The 13,163-nt window shown below is 36.0% G+C and overlaps 1 pseudogene; it reads right to left on the reverse strand.

Moving 5' to 3' along the window:
* Window positions 1–5,107: 5,107 nt before the first annotated feature.
* On the reverse strand, window positions 5,108–5,198 carry LOC122127294 (annotated as a pseudogene).
* Between the last annotated feature and the right edge of the window lie 7,965 nt (window positions 5,199–13,163).

Genomic DNA, 13,163 nt, shown 5'->3' on the forward strand with positions numbered 1-13,163 from the left:
CACCCCCCCCAAGATTATTTACAACATATTGTCTTGTGAGTACTACTGTTGCATAGGTTCCCCCTTTGTCCTTTGTCTCACCATTTTGTTTTTTTTTCCTTTCCCTTCCCTAGTTCAGATCAACGTATTTAAAATACCCAGGGTATCAAAATCCAATACAGTGACTACAGGGGATAAACCATAAGTGGGGAAAACACAAAAAGATAAAAAGAAATCACATAGTTCATTAAGAACAACAACAACAAAGAACATGTCTTGGAGTTCATTTCACTTGGAATCACCTTATTCGGTCATATGTACATAGCTACTGAGCTATTCTGCTCTATCCTTAATGTACACAATAATGCTCCCTTATTACCCAGTAATCCCACTTCTGGGCATATAACCAGGTGATCACAAACAAGGCCACAGTAAAGCTACTACTGTGTATCACAGTAATATTTACCAAAAATGACACACACACACACACACAAGCACACACACACACACACACACACACACACACACACACACACAGAGATAAACACAAGTGGAAATCTATGCTTCCATCACAAAGAATGTGACCACCTCATTTGTAACGAAATGGAAGAACTTGGAAAAAATCATATTAAGTGAAGTAAGCCAAACTTAAAGAAACATAGGTCCCATGGTTTCCCTTATTTGTAATAATTAGTTTACATCAAGGATAATCTCATATATTTTAATTTGACATTTTGTTCTATGTTGAACTTGCAATATTATTGCTATATTGTTTGTTATTATTTCTGAAAACAGGCAGGTATACTTAAAGAATTACATTAATCTTATCCATTATTGAAGGAAGAAAAACTAAAAGAGGAACCACTACTAGGAAGAACAACTCCTACTTACTTAGCTTCATTCCTACATAAGGCCAATGTTGTCCCCTGTATCTTCATGTTGTACATTACAACTCTATATCTGGTCATAATGTAGATCTAGTATCTTATGCATAAATGCCCCAGAAGTTCCACTTTGCTTTACTTAAAAAAAAAATTCTGTCTTAATGTTTGCGGATTTTGTGTGTGTGTGTGTGTGTGTGTGTTTCCAAAGATCAGAACATAACATTTTTCTTCATTTCGAATACATCTTTCAGGTCATTGTAAGTTGTGGCTAATGGGAGAAGTGTCTCGTTAATTTAAGGATGAAACAAAAAGATATTTCTGCATCTACCAGAGTTGCTTTATTAGTGTAGTTGAACATTGAACTTCGATTTATATCTTGGCTGTTGTTGTGAATAATGTGAATAACAATGAACTACAGATATAATTACGAGTTACCCAGAGAGAAATAATCACATGATTGGTGGATCAGATGATATTTCAACTATGATTTCTTTAGAAAACTGCATACTACTTTCTACAAGGAGAATATTAACCTGTATTTTGATCAAGAGTGTAGAAAATTTCCTTTTCTTCACACTCTCACCAACATTATTACCTTTTATTCAAAAAGTAATAAAGGGTAAGTTTTTACTATCTTCACTACCCCAGACTCGCTTAAGACTGAAATCCAACCTCCTAAATGCTTGGAATTACATACCTTTACCACCACACCTGGTTCCTTTGATTTTTTTTTAATAAGAGTTCTAATAGTTATGAAGTAGTATCATAGTAATTTTGAATTACATTTCTCTAATGACTTCTGCTCACAAAGCATTAAGCCAGCACAGAAGTTGTATTAAACACAACTGTGTAAACCCACTGGTGATATAGAGGGCTTTATGGAAAACATGTCTATTTGAACTTTTGTCCATTTTTAATCAAGTGTCTTGTTAATCTCATCTTTAATCTCTCTATACAAAAATAATTAATTCAAGGTAGTAAAAAGGAAAAAATTAAGCAACTTCTAACATTTTTCAATTTTCAATAACATGATATTGCTTAAATCATTTTCTGTTTATGCTTGAGACTATATAACAATTTAGTTAGACCTTTTACATAGCTATATGTATTTTATTTATTTTACATTTATTGCTCTTTCCAAAGCTTGCGTGTCTAATTTTGGTTTCTTTCAGTCTTAAGTAGTTCAGATTTCAAACTGAAGAATAAATGGAAGTAAGCAAACAAAAAATACAGTTCCTTTCATCTGATTATACCTCTACAAGAATGAGAAAGAGTTCAGCATTCTAAGGACCCTTAATTCTTAACATAACATTTGCTATAATGCCAATGTTATTACCATTTTAGTGCTGGGAAAAATTGTAATTAAAGGCAGTAAGTGCATGGCCCAAGACACACAGTGAGGAAGGAAATGAGTCAAATTTTCCAAAAGTCTTTCAGCAATACACAACAAGTAGATAAATTCACTCCATTCTCTGATACTCTCAATTCAATATTCATATTGTCCAAGAAATAATAGCATAGCAATTATTGCCCATGGTGATTGTTTTCTGTGACATTTTTCTTCAACACAGACTGTGTTGGTGACATTGGATTATCATGCACAGAGCTGAGCTTATAAATTATGGTCCAAAAAGAGGCAAATTTCTTCTGTCCCATAGTTCCAGTATCATTTTTAAAAGTACTAAATCTTTTAAATATCATCACTTACTGTATTTTAAGAATTCAAGAATGAAAAAAATCACATATAATCAATCCAAAATGCTTTAAAACTAGGAGATGATAAAACAGGCCTCTGTGAAGTAAATTTTCTTCTACTTTTAAAATTGTTCTGAAAGACTTGTGCTGGTTTGTCACACCTGTAATCCTAACTACTCGGGATACCTACTAAGGAGCCTGAGATCTGTGGATAACATTTGGAAGCCAATCAGGGCAAAATAAATTTATGAGATTATTTTTCCAAAAATTTAAAGAACTAACAAAGGGCCAGGAATGGAGATGTAGCTCATATAGTAGCTCACCAATCTAGAGAGAAAGATATAGCGAGACCACAAAGCCCTAATTTCAAACTCTGAGCATGCCAACACGCAGGAATGCACACACATTCACTTTTCCAAATATCTTCATTTCAGTGTTTTGCATTAATTTCTCTGTTAACGATATTATATGGGTAAAATAGGCAAAATAAACTTCCATCTCAAAACATTTTTATACATTTTTTGTTGTAAAAATACTGTACAGAGGGGTTATAGTTACATGAGCAAAGTAATAAGTACATTTCCTATCAAGCATTGTTACCTCCTCCTTTGTTTTTCCCCCACCATTCCTTCCCTTCCACCTCCACAAGTACACTCCTCACACCCGCAAGCCCCACCCAATGTCCCCAGCCTAAATTGTAAAGTTCGTTCTTCAAAATAATGTCTTGTGCATCTATTGTTATACAATGGGTCAAAATGTATACCTATTTAAGTATGTTGTTTTTTCCCTTTCCTTCCCAAAATTAGAGAAGTGTATATACAAGATGCAGGTGCACCAAATCAAATAAAGTGAAAATAGGGGTTATATTGTTGGGGAGGAATGTATAAAAAACAAAAAAAAATCACGTCGTACATTATAAGTATGTGAGAAACAACAGCAAGAAAGAAAAAACCACTTGCGGCTCTATCTTGAGGGTCATATAGCTTAACATCTACTTATTTAGTCATATACACATAGCTTTTCAACTTTTCTGCTTATCCCAGACATATACTAGTTATTGCAAATAAGGGATACCATGGGGCCTATGTTTCTTTGGACGTGGCTTACATTAGTTAATATAATTTTTTTCCAAGTCTTTCCATTTCCTAAAAATTGGGCAATGTCATTCTTTCTGATGGAGGCATAGAATTAATATATATACACATATATATGTATATATATGGTATATGTGTGTGTGTGTGTGTACACACATATACACAGAGAACATTTTAGTTTTTTGTTTTTTAGAGCAACTTAGTTTTCCATATTCATCATTTTTTCAAATGTTTTTCTTGTGATAAAGTGGTTACATAATTTCCCAAATTTCACAATATTGTGGGATAGTGATGCTTAGTTAAAGTCACAAACATATTCTAACTTTGATGGAGCAAATTGTCTATCATGGTCTACAACACTTATGAGTTCTATGAGCTTTGCAATAGAGTTATTTCTTCCATATGTATACTTTTTTTGTTTGGAAATATGTATATTTCTTTTGTTTTGCATAGCGTCTGCTGTTCCCTCTTTCCCACTTGTTCCCTCCCTCCCTTCAGTGACATTGAGTTGCTTAGTTCATTTTGGTCAATGTCCAGTGCAGCTGATGGATCCCACTGTTGTATGTTTTTCCCTGATTCCCTCTAGTTCTGTGTCGTCCTCCTGGTTTCCCTTCAGTGTGCACATATTATCAGCAGAATGGGGTTATTTAGTAGTGATTCAATCAGATGAGTGGAAGTCCTTGGTTTCTTAAGTGTTGTTAATTTTGTTGTATCACCTTACATTTTGGATTTAACATCCACTTACCATGGAGACCATGTGGTTTGTCTCTTGCTTTTGTCTTACCTCGCTCAACATGATTTCCTGTAGCTTGATTGATTTCCCTGCTAATGCCATTATTTTGTCCTTTCTAATGGCTGGAAAATATTCTGTTGTGTATAGTTACAACAGTTTTTGGATCCATTCATCTCTGGTGGGACATATGGGTTGTTTTCCTATCCTGGCTATTGTGAACAGTGCTACAATAAACATGGAGGTGCATGTATCCTTGAATATTGGTACCTGTTGTTCAGGATAGATGCCTAGAAGTGGTATGAGTAGGCCATAAGGAAGGTCAATAATTAGCTTTCTGAGGACTCACCAGACTGCTTTCCAAAGTGATTGTGTAAGTGTACATTCACACACACACACACACACACACACACACACACACAGAGAGAGAGAAGGTTTCTTGATCCATTCTTCTACTGAGGAGTATCGGGGTTGGTTCCCTATCTTAGCTATGGCAAATAATGCTACAATAAACATTGTTGGCGTGGTAGTTTTAGTATGGACTTGTTTGTGATCATTTGGGTGAATGCCCAAAAGTGGGATTGCTGTGTAATAGGAGAGCTCTATGTGGAGTCTTTTGAGGAACCTCCAAACCGCTTTCCAAAGTGAATGAACAAGTTTACACTCCCACCAAGAATGCAGTAGGCTTCCCTTCTGGCCACATCCCTTCCAGCATCTGTTGGTGTAAACATATGGAACTATTCATCCTTGTGCAGGAACCATGCTAATCTTCTCTGTATGTTCCAATTTTAGTGTATGTGCAGCCAAATTGAGCACAGAACATTTTTTTATATATAAAGTGTAATTGATTTTCTTAAACGAGACAATTCAACAACAAGTAAGTTCAAAAGAATTGTGAAATTTTGCAACCATGTATTTCTTACATAAGCACACATTTAAGAATAAAGTCAAGATTGACATGCCAAAAACAAAATAATTTCAGATATTTGTTGTTCATGAGATGTGTAGGAGGAGGAATTCAATTATTCTACACAAGGCACCTGTCATAATGATCATTGCAGCAAATGTTAAGCTTTGTTAAAAGTTTTAATGTTTTAAATATCTTTCATTTTGGGATTTGCTTATATGGCAAAATTAAGACTGTTTGGCAGGTCATAAAATTTTTCGATAAAGTATATAGTATTTCTGGTAGCATGTACTAGTATGTATGTACATTTCAGAGTTTATAGAAACTTTACTAATGAGAAGTTGCAAAGACTGTGTAAAGAAGTAGAGTGAAGAGTTAAGATTTTAAGTACACAGTTTCTCTTAAATCTTTAGGGCTCCCTTACGTTATATGTTAGTGATGAACAAATAATGATATAAGCCACATACAAATGATGAGATGAACTATAAATAGTAACCTTAGTGGGTAAATTTAAAGGCTACTCATAGCTTTATCCAGTTTTAAATGTACAGGCATATGAGAAAATAGTAAAATCTACTATATACTCTTCAAATAATCAGAGCCTTGGTAATTGTTTTGTTTTTATTTTAGTAATCATTAATATATAATTATTGTTTTCTTTATTTATAGCATTTTTTCCTTGTTGTAATATAATACAACTTTTTGTGAGTCGTGATTAAGAGGTACTTTGAGAATATTATTGGGATGGCCACACCATTTTTCATAGGTCCATGTAAATTTAGAAAGAGCAAAAACTAAAAACAAAATATTGATTAAAAATTATATCAAGTAGAGTCTGAATCAGGAGTGTTGATAAATATCCATACCTAAAATCTTATCCCTAGTCTGAAGTAGTGTTATTACAGAGTTGAGGCCACAAAATTGAGAAACTGTGCTTTGTTTTGCTTTGTTTTTTGCTTCGGTTTTGTTGGTTGTGGGGCTTGAACTCTGGGTCTTGGGTACTGTCCCTCAGCTCTTCAACTCAAGGCTAGCGTTATCACTTGATCCACAGCACCACTTTCATCTTTTTCTGCTTATGTCGTGCTGAGGAATGAAATCCAGGACCTCATGCATGCAAGGCAAGCACTCTACCACTGAGTCACCTTTCCAGCTCCTGAGAAACTGTGATTTAAAAATCATCTGAACAATATTTGCCTTCTGCTTTTGGTTATATAATGAAATATGTGAACACATTTTTATATTTTTGTGAACTGTCATACTTCTAAATTTATACTAACTGCAGAAAATTTATCCTTTTCAAAGTCAAGAAATATTTCTGAGAGTTTGCTTCTGTGAAGAATGTTTTTGCATTTATAATTTCTTCTGAGCCATTTTTATTTATTATCAAAATCACTTTATTTTTTATGCTGATAAGTTATCATAAATCAAATACCTTCAAAAGTACATGTAGTGTCTCAAGATAGCAGTATGAATATTCTCATACACCTCTTGTTTATCTGTTATGCACGTTAATATTATGATATTTTTCTCTCTTTCACTCTCTCTCATTTCTGCTCTTTCTCTTTCATGCTCCATATCTGCTACTTAGAATTTCTGATGGTCTACTATTTTCCTTCAGGATCCACTGGTTTTGTGGGAACATGATAGGGACCATCAGTTACCCTTGCATTCTTTAAGAGTTATAACAGTGAAGTGAAATTATTCTTTGCCATTCTAAATGGCAAAACAACACATCTAGGAATTCCTTTTCACTTTTAGTACTATTATAAATTTTATCTCATATGAATAATTGGGACTGATAATATACTTTTAGCCTGGGACCTAAAAGTTCTTTTTCTTTTACAAACAACCTTTTTCTTTTATTATCAGTAAGTAACAAAAACAAAGCTATCCTATGGGAAAGTGGCTGAAGTTGTTCACAGGGATGAAAAACAAGTTAATGGGGGAAGTGAGTACAAAGGATACCCTTCATATAGCACAGATCCTTAGAGCAGTTATCATGTACATTTTGTGATAAGGACAACGTGCTGGGAACTCTAGATTAAATCACTGAACACCTGATATATATATGCACATATATTTATATATGTATATTTATTTATATATGCATATATGTGTATATCGGCCCATATATGTACACATGAATGTCACTGTACACACAAATACACACATACGTACACACATGTACACATGCACAAATGGAAAAAGACACATAGATATAGCCAACACAAGTTTCACTAGTTGTTGAATATGCCTTAGACAGAATGCTTGGAAAAAAATGTGTTGAAGATGTATTCGTCTCTAAGAGTTCTTTTACCACTCCTCTTATCTCTTCCAACTGGTAGGTTTAGAGAGATTCGACTTGAAAAGTGCAGTACAAGTGATAGCAAGTCACTCGGAAATCTCAATAAGTAGTGGTCATATGGTGTCTCCCTGCTCCCCATGGAATGCTTGCTCTTGTAGACACTCTCAACATCCAAAGTAGTAGGACAATATCCTTGTTAAGAATAAAGTTATAAGGCTTTAAATGGCATCCTTCCTTGGGCTCTTTTCCAACAGCGAGCATCAATTCCTAAGCAGATGAGTGACTCCCCAGAAGACTGGAGCACAGGTCAAAATTTAACCAACCCATATGAAAAGTCTAAAGTGAGCAGTTCTGACTGAGGTCATACAGATGTCCTGGCCACGAATATGAGAAAAAAAGAAAGTTTTTTATGTGTAGAACACAATTATACCAACTGACAAAAGATGATGTGCATTTCATTTATTTGCTTTTGGACTTGGAAAGTGTTTTTAAGTGTGTCTACACAAGTAGAATCAGCATGAAACAAGCCAGCATTTCTTCATTTAAGATGCAAGGAAAGTATACAGGTTGACCCATTGTAACAATGAGATTTGCAAGATACTATTAGAGGGGGGTAGACGGAGGTGTTTGGGATGTGTGAAGGTAAGGAATAGTAGGAGAAAACAAAGGAGGTGGTAACAATACTCAATAAGAAATGTACGCATTACCTTACTTATGTAACTATAACCTTTCTGTACAGTACTGAGCTTCTTCAGTAAAAGTGCTGGCAAAATTGGTTAATCACTCATAGAAAACTAAAACTATATCCTTGTATATCATCCTGTACTGAATCAACTCCAAATGTATCAAATACCTCAGAGTCAAAGCAGACACCCTCAAAACATTACAGGATGGAGTAGGACATACCCAAGGTCTCCTGTGCAGAGGATGAAATTTTCTTAATAGAGACCCAGAAGCACAAGAAATCAAAGAAAGTTTGGACAAATGGTATTGTATGAAATTGCAGAGCTTCTGCATGGCAAAGGACATAGCTAGCAAGATCAATAGAAAGTCCATTGATTGGGAGAAGATCTTCACTAGCCATATAATAGAGAAGGATCTCATATCTAAAATATACTTGGAACTCCAAACATTAAATCCCCCAATAACAAATCCTCAAAGAAACAACTGCCCAATAAATAAGTGGGCTAAAGACTTCAAGGCAATCTTCTTTGAAAAGAAAAGAAGGAAGGCCAATAGACACATGAAGAAATGCTCAACCTCCCAAGCCATAAAAGAAAAGCAAATCAAAACAACATTGAGATACCACCTTACCCCATTTAGAATGGGTAAATCAAGAACTCTAATAACAACATATCCTTCAGGGGATGTGGCCAGAAGGGAACCTTACTGCATTGTTGGTGGGAATGTAACTTGTTCAACTACTTTGGCGTAGTATGGAGGTTCCTCAAAAGATTCCACCTAGAACTTCCCTATGACCCAGCAATCTACCTTTTGGGCATTTACCCAAATGATCACAAACAAGACCATAATAGCATTACCAGAACAACTATATTTATTGCAGCATTATTTAACATAGCTAAGATATGGAATCAACACAGATGCCCCTCAGTAGATGGATGGATAGAGAAAATGTGGCATTTAACCAAGTCCTAATCTTAGATAGGGAAATGGTTTGGATAGAATGATAGGACAGAGATTACAAAAAAACGAACAAGAAAAAATGGAAAAACCAAAATTTAAATTTAAGTAGTGAAACACTTAAAAATTATGTAAGTTTAAACAAATGATATTGAGAAAAGAAAAGGATAAGATGAGACGAAGGGATGGATTGAAAGGAGAAATGAAAACTAAAAAAAATTCTTAAAATTAGTTACTTGAAAATTATATACATATGAAGTGATAATACTGCTATTAAAGAATTTAAGCCTAAGAGGTTGTGAATTGAGTAATAATTTTCTGGATTAAATGTGTACAAAATGGGGTATAAGGTCTAATAATCGATGACGGGTATATATCTGGGAATGAGCCGAACAGCAATTTAGTCACGCAAAAAAAGAAAGAAAGAGAAAAAAAATGAAAAGAATACTTAAAAAGGACCAAAAGTTCAGAAGAGATAAAAAAGCACACACACACACACACACACACACACACACACACACACACACGTATACACTTAAAATAAAAATTATGGGAGGAAAATAAGATTAATAGAAAACAATTTTAACAATTAAAAAAATTTTTAAAAGTTCACATAAGAGTTCTTTGATTGCAACAATGAAATGTACAATACATTATGTCGAAAAACGAACTTAACAATTTTGGTGGGGGGTGGGGGAAGGAAGGGGTGGGGGGAGGGGGAAGTATGGGAAGGGATGGGAAGGGGAAACAACAAGGAAGCAACAATGCTTGATAAGAAATATACTCTATATCTTGCCCATGTAATTGTAACTCCTCTGTACTGTATTCTCACAATAAAAAACTAAACTAAATTTTAGAAAAAGTTCTTTGATATTTTGGGGGGGGGGTGTATTGGGGCAATGGGATGATTGTGTATCTCCCGTGTCCATAACCAGTCTCTTGGTGGAGTCTCTGGTCTGCTTGTGGTGTTTGGTTTTCCAGTGGCTTGATTGTTTTTTTAAGTCAGTGTTTGAGCAGGCAGAAAAATGCTTTGCATAACCCATTGTTTTGTGATCCTTCTCCCAGGCTAGTTCAGTGGGAGGTAGATTTGCTTTGAGTATCCCAAAAGAGGGAGATGGGAATTTCCTCTAGTTTGAAGATGCTGTGCTGAGACTAGGTTATGGGTAGAGTTGAGGCCTTTCAGCAATCAGTAGCTTTTCCTTGCTGGGCTAGCTCCTGAGACTCTCAGAGAGCCCAGCTTGGAGCCATTCTCAGGGTTTATGTTTACTGAGTTTCAATTGTTTGTCTAGGCTGCTGTAGGGAGGGGCAGCCTCTGGCTCTGTTTACCCTGTGGTGAAAGTCACTCCTCTGGGGGCAGATTTTTCTTTGTCTGGGCTGGTTGACTTTCCCGTGGGTAAAGCTGAGCCTGGCAGGTCAGGGCAGATTCCTGTGACCTGCTAAATGACTCTTCTGTTTGCTTCCAAGGCCTGAGTTGGAGCTAGTTGCTCAACTGGGCCTTTGTTAGTATCAAAGATGGAGATCTCCAGTGGTAGGGAACACGCAGCCTTCCCTCCTCTGCTCCCTGAGAAGAAATGAGGAGATCTGGGTTCTACTCATGCTAGAGTCTTGTTCCTGGACAGTTTCTGGTCTGTGATCTGCAGGATGAATATATCTGCTCCTTGTCAGCTCTTGCTTCTGTTGCGTAGAATCCACGTGTTTGCCACATCTGGAGCCTTTGTCCCAGATTCTCTCTGTAGTTATGGCTGCTATGAGTGTCTCTGCTACCAACCCTGCTACTGCAGCCATGGCTAGCTGCATGTGTTCAGATCTGTTTCTTTGCTTGGATTTTCCCTCTCTGTCCAAACTCTCTCTATTGAGATGACACACTTGGTGTGACTCTGTAGCCTAAGACTGTTCACTGGAATACTAAAATGCTTTCTATAGGAGAGCTTGTTTAGCCTTCAGCTTCTCTTCTTCTATCTTCCTCTGAATCTCATGATTTTTTTATGAGTGTTATTTTTCTTAGGAAAAATTGTCATTGGTGTTTATATTTTGTGTTGGCATACAATGAGCCTACTCTAGCCTTAATTTAATAAAATAAATCTCTCTGGCTGGGCAACGGTGCCTCATGCTTGTAATACTAGCTACTCAGGAGGCTGATATATGAGGATCTCAGTTCAAAGACAGCCCAGGCAGGAAAGGCTGTGAGACTTTTATCTCCAATAAGCCACTAGAAAACCAGAAGTGGCGCTGTGGCTCAAGCGGTAGAGCGATCACCGTGAGCTGAAGAGTGTAGGACCAGTGCCGAGGCCGAGTTCAAGCCCCAAGATTGACCAAAGAAACAAAATAAAACAACAACAAGAAAACAAAATCTCTCTGATTCTATGACAGCATAAATTTTGTGGGTAATGGTTAAGACCAAGTTGCCATTCTAAAAAAACATATATATCACCCCCAAAAAGAGGCACAATAGGAAATATATAGCAGGAAACTTATAAATTTTAATGGACTAACAGTCTGTCAGTTTGTTTTAACTTTTTTATCAAAAATGAAAGTAATACTTGATAATATTATATTAAGACATTTAAATTTCTTTTTTTTGGATTTGTGGATTATTTATTTTTTACTTTAGATGATAACCCAGTAATACTTATTCATTTTCTTCTTTTAAAATTTTGTTTATTTTATTTTATTGTATTTTATTTTTTGTGAACATATTGTACAGAGGGGTTACAATTACACGGGTAGGATAATGCGTACATTTCTTATCAAGCATTGCAGCCTCCTCCTTTGTTTACCCTTCACATCCCTTCCCAGCCACCCCCCCAACCCCACAGAATCCACCCGCAACCCCTCCCCGCACACCCCGCCCTCCCCGCACCAAAGTTGTAAAGCTCCTTTTCAACATGACAACTTGTACTTCTCATTGTTGCAACAGGTCCACCTGTATCCTTAAACAACTGGTTTTTCCCCATCTCCTCCACAAGTTATACTGACAACAAATATAGTGAAAGCAGGGGTTATATTGTGGGGGAGGGACATACAAAGCAACAAAGAGATAATCTTATAAATGCATTAGAAAAAATGCATGAAAGAAAAACACATTAAAATACATATCTAAGGGTTCATTTTCCTAACATCACATTATCTGACCTTTTCCGCTTGACTCATACATATACTAGATATTGCAAATAAAGGAAACCATGGATCCTCTGTTTCTTTGGGCCTGGCTTACTTCATTTAATATAATTTTTTCCAAGTTTTTCCATTTCCTAACATATGGGGCAATGCCATTCTTTCTGATGGAGGCATAGAATTCCATTGTGTGTATATACCACATATTCTTGATCCATTCATCTACTGAGGGGCATCTGGGTTGGTTCCATATCTTAGCTATGGTAAATAATGCTGCAATAAACATAGTTGTGCTGTTAGCTTTAGTGTGGTCTTGTTTGTAAACATTTGGGTAAATGCCCAAAAGTGGGATTGTTGAGTCATAGTGGAGTTCTATGTGAAGTCTTCTCAGGAACCTCCATACTGCTTTCCAAAGTGGTTAAACAAGTTTACATTCCCATCAACAATGAAGAAAGGATCCCTTCTGTCCACATCCCCTCCAGCATCTGCTGTTGTTAGGGTTCTTAATTTTTGCCATTCTAACTGTAGTGAGGTGGTATCTCAATGTTGTTTTGCTTTGCATTTCTTTTATGGCTAGGGATGTTGAGCATTTCTTCAAGTGTCTATTGGCCATCCTTCTTTCTTCTTCAGAGAAATTTCTCTTTAAGTCTTTATCACACTTATTTATTGGGCAGTTGTTTCTTTGAGGATTTGTTATTGGGGAATTTAATTTTTCGAGTTCCAAGTATATTTTAGATATGAGACCCTTGTCAGTTGTATGGCTAGTGAAGATCTTCTCCCAATCCATGGGCTTTCTATTGATCTTGCTAGCGAT

The sequence above is a fragment of the Dipodomys spectabilis genome, unplaced genomic scaffold, assembly GCF_019054845.1.
Source record: "Dipodomys spectabilis isolate Male_0828 unplaced genomic scaffold, ASM1905484v1 ptg000298l, whole genome shotgun sequence".
NCBI lineage: Eukaryota > Metazoa > Chordata > Mammalia > Rodentia > Heteromyidae > Dipodomys > Dipodomys spectabilis.